At 48.8% G+C, this 4,344-nt stretch overlaps 1 pseudogene; it reads right to left on the bottom strand.

The window, feature by feature from the left end:
- Nucleotides 1-3,160: 3,160 nt before the first annotated feature.
- On the bottom strand, nucleotides 3,161-3,978 carry LOC119346770 (annotated as a pseudogene).
- Nucleotides 3,979-4,344: the final 366 nt, after the last annotated feature.

Raw genomic sequence — 4,344 nt, 5'->3', positions numbered from 1 at the left:
GACTCCTCCTCCTGCTCGTCCAGCATCTTATTTCTCTACTTCGTCGGTTCTGTCGCCCGGCGAGCGACATTGTTCGGTTCGATCGTCCGTGGGTTCGACTGCTCTTCTTGCATTTGCCCCTTCATTGCCGGATCTGTTGTTTCATCCATTCGCTAGTACAGTAGTTAAATTGCTTCCAACCATGATTTTGTTCTGCTCATTCACTACTTGCTTACCATGCAGTCCATGTGTTTGCGAATTTGCCTCCCTGACTTGAGGCCACCTTATCTGTGCTCTCATTTGAGGATCTTGTGACATGCTTCTCCTACGTAAGTTGTAGAGAGACGAAAGGAGTAAGAAAATAGTCATCCGATAATCCTTAGTACATGTAGAAAAGTAACTAAATGCATGTTGAATGCAAGTATGTAACTCCAGCGATGCTTCATCTATGAGGCTGCTCTGCCCTTCAGAGACATCCATCATCTGATTATGGTAGGAATCCCTAAATTCGTCTGGAAAATCTGTACTTTAATTTCTGCAAATAAATACTGATTCTTCCCTTTACATTGCACATCTGTGAATGCGCCATCAATGTTGTTTTTGCTTGCCAGAAAATTGTGGAAGAGTGTATATGTTCTAACCCCAGTGGGTTCTTTCATCTCTAGTACTGGAGGCCCTAGCTGCCATGGAGGCGAAGAGTAACGGCATTAAGAAGGATGGAAAGGAAGGAGAAGCTCTGCAAGAGGGACAGGGCATCGTCAGGAAGCAGGTTGTCACCATGGCGATGGAGGTCTTTGGCTGCCCCGTCTGCTCCACTCCCCTCAGGCCTCCCATTTTCCAGATAAATGCGCTTCGTGGCTGTGCATATCACTGGTACCTTGATCTGCTATTCATGCTTTTTAGGGAATCAGCTATTCATGCTTTAAGTTTCAGTGGATACATGATTCTCACGAAGAAATTTGTTTTGTTTCTTTCAGTGCTCCAAGGGGGATTTCATCTGCTCGGCTTGCCGTGACAAGCTCCCAGAAAGCGAGCGCACTGCTTCCCAGCGCTGCTATGGCATGGAACGCATCGTTAACAACATTTTCGTCCCCTGCAAGTATGGATGCAACTGGAAGGGCGCCAGTTGCATGTCCCACAACGGGCACGCAACTGCATGTCTTTTAACTTGGTCGTAACTACATGTCTTCTAACTTGGTCGCAACTGCATTTCCATTTTTTGTTGTACGGGGAGAGGCACCACTTGCATATTCCACACTAGGCACGCAACTGCATGTCTTCGACCATGGTCGCAACTGGGGTGGACCCTTGTTTTGTCGGAGGGGACGTCGACGAGAGATATGGGGCCGGTTGCATGTCTCACAACAGGCACGCAACTGCATATCTTCTAACTTGGTCGGAACTAGGGGGGGGAGGCTTGTTCTATCGGAGGAGGCGGCAACGAGAGAGAGGTGTCTAGCTGCATGTCCGACTATACTCATGCAACCGCATGTCTTCTAACATGGTTGTAACTTAGTGTCTTCTAACTTAGTTACAACTAGGTGCCTTTGTTTTGTCGGAGGGGCGGCAACAAGAGAGAGGGGGGCAACTAGTCATGAAATTGCAAGCGCTGTCCCCTAGACTATAACTACATGTCTTTTTACAAACATTTTTCGTAACTAGACTTTTTTGCTTGGTTGGAAGCGGGGCAGCTCCCCCGTGAATCCCCTACCCTTGCTATGTGTCACACGAGCACCATAACACCCCTGTTTTCCGCCATGCCCGCAAACACAAATCAAACACCCGATCTCACAACCAGTTTGTGTTATTTTCTTATTTTTTGAAACCATACACAGTTTTTCCTTTTTCTTTTTGCATTTTTTTTGTTTTTCCAAGGATGAAGATTTTTTTTTTGTATCTGATTCTGACAGCGGAGCTCATTTTCTCAAAAAAAGGAGCATATTAAAGGAGAGAAGAGTTACTTGTCCAGATCCTCGGACACATTTTTAATGCTGTTGTGAAGGGAGTTTGCTAGTAGGCACGCAACTGCATGCTTCGCCTTGACTGTAATTGCATATCTTCCAGTAGTTACGCAATTGCATGCACGTGTTCTGATTGCAACTCCAACTCAATACTGTTTTGTCCGGGTGAAGGAAGGCAATTGCAGTTGCTACTATGCACGCAAGTGCAAGCGTCACCTGACTATAATTGCATGTCTTCAAAGAGAGTGCAACTCTTTATTGTTTCGTGAGGAATGAGGGAAGATTCAAGTTGGTATTTTAAATATTTCCTAGCAAACTTAATTGATTTTTTTAATATTTGCCATCAGGTGGCACACACGTCGACCACATGAGTTGCTTGTCCGTCTACCCGGTTGCACACATGTCAGCTCATGCAATTGGATGTCCTCGAACGGACACAATTACATGTCGCATACAATTACATGTCATTCGGATGCAAATTACTTTTTCCCTTTCCAAAATAATATTGATATCCATTTGCACACTAGTCGGCCGCATATAGTTTTTCGTCGGTCACAGACAATTAAATCGTCTTCTTCTTTATATTTTGTTTGTTTTTAATTTTTTTATTTGTTGCATTAAATATTTCTTTATCATCTAAATACAAAATATTTTATGTAAAAAAAGATTAAAGAGAAACAAGATGACACAAAAAGAAGGAACAGAGCATTAGCAATGCTAGCGTAGAAAATAAGAGCTACTCCCTCCATTTCACAATGTAGTGTTTCCTCTATCCCCGTGCTTCAACTTTGACCGTAAATTTAACTATCAAGACCGATTGCGGCGGGAGCAAAAATTATATCAGTGAACTCATATTCGAAAGAAGTTTTCAATTATATAATTTTTTCTTCCGCCGCAGTTGGTCTCGTTGGTTAAATTTATGGTCAAAGTTGAACCTCGAAAAGCGTGGACGCACTATATTTTGGAATGAAGGGAGTACATTGTGTTGTGTAGCAATACACCAACGGGACAATATTCTAGCAATTCCTGTAAAACACACAAATAAAAAAATAAAAAATAAACACATGCACAATAAATGGCCAATGTCAATAGAGCCCACGTGGTGAGCCAACACAAAACAAACAGGAAACTGACTCCAGGCGTGCGAACGGAGTCAGTCGACTGGAGGAACACGCTGCCGTCCTCCGCGACCAGCAGGCAGCGGTACTCCCCGACGGCACCTGCACGACGAGCGGGTGGCTCGACTCGTATTTGATCTTGTCCGTGAGCCAGGAGTGTTCGCCGGACGGCGCCGTGAGGTGTCGCAGGAGTTCCGCCGGCGAGCCCTCGAACGGGGGCGTGCACTCGAAGCAGTGGCAGGGCGCGTGCGCGCACTTGGCCTTGTGGTCCGCCGCCGCGTGGTACACGATGGAGCTCGAGCAGCCGTGCTTCTTGTACGGGCACGGCACCTTGTAGGCGCCGACCACGCCGTCCATGAAAGCGGAGTGGGTGTAGGAGACGTCATGCCTGCATGGACATCAGTGCTCGGTCGTTCCGCCGTCTCCGTCGCCGTCGTTGCCGCCGCCGCAAGCGCAGCACACGAAATGCTCCTTTTCGCACTGCAATCCCAAAGTTCATCCATCATTTCTGACGCTGATTTGAGGAGCTAATTCGAATGTAGGAGGGGTGAGTACCTTGAACATCGGAGGCTTGAGGGGGCACGACAGGCCGCGCAGTGAAACAATTTCTTCGGCAAGTCCAAGTTGGCAGGCTCCACCTCTTCCTCGCCACCATTGTGTTCCGCGCCTTCTTCATCCCGCTTCACCACGGCAGCCGGCTTCGCAGTGGCCACTGGACTGGGTGTCGGCGTCTTCGTGGCCACCGGACTCTGTACCGCGAACACCCTCGTTGCTGCTGGACCGGGCGCCGATGGCGTGGCAGCCACTGGACTGGTCACCGCCACCGTGGCCGCTGACTTCGTGATGGGAACGGGATTGAGCTCGGCCAGTGTCCGCGTCTTCGTGGCCACCGGACCCGGCACAGGCAGCGCCGGTGGCATGACGGCGAGAGGACTGGTCAGCCCCACCGTGGTGACCGGCTTCACCTTTGCAACGGGGCTGGGTGAGACACTACCGGAATAATCCTATATGCCTACGGCCTTATCTATGCCGACAGCTTTTTGTCGGGGCCGTCGGCATACCTCAAGCTACGCCGACAGCCTGGGAAAAGCCGTCGGCATAGAGAAGCCGTCGGCATACCTCCATCTATGCCTACGGCAGCCGTAGGCATAGTTAGACCGTCGGCATATATCGATCTATGCCTACGGTAGCCGTAGGCATAGTTAGGCCGTCGGCATAGATGTGGCCCGGGTGGCTCAGAGACAAACCGCGGGCTGACGCCGTCAAATCTATGCCGACGGCCCTGA

Source organism: Triticum dicoccoides, unplaced genomic scaffold (assembly GCF_002162155.2).
Source record: "Triticum dicoccoides isolate Atlit2015 ecotype Zavitan unplaced genomic scaffold, WEW_v2.0 scaffold50257, whole genome shotgun sequence".
NCBI lineage: Eukaryota > Viridiplantae > Streptophyta > Magnoliopsida > Poales > Poaceae > Triticum > Triticum dicoccoides.
This window is presented reverse-complemented; position numbering and strand designations above follow the sequence as displayed.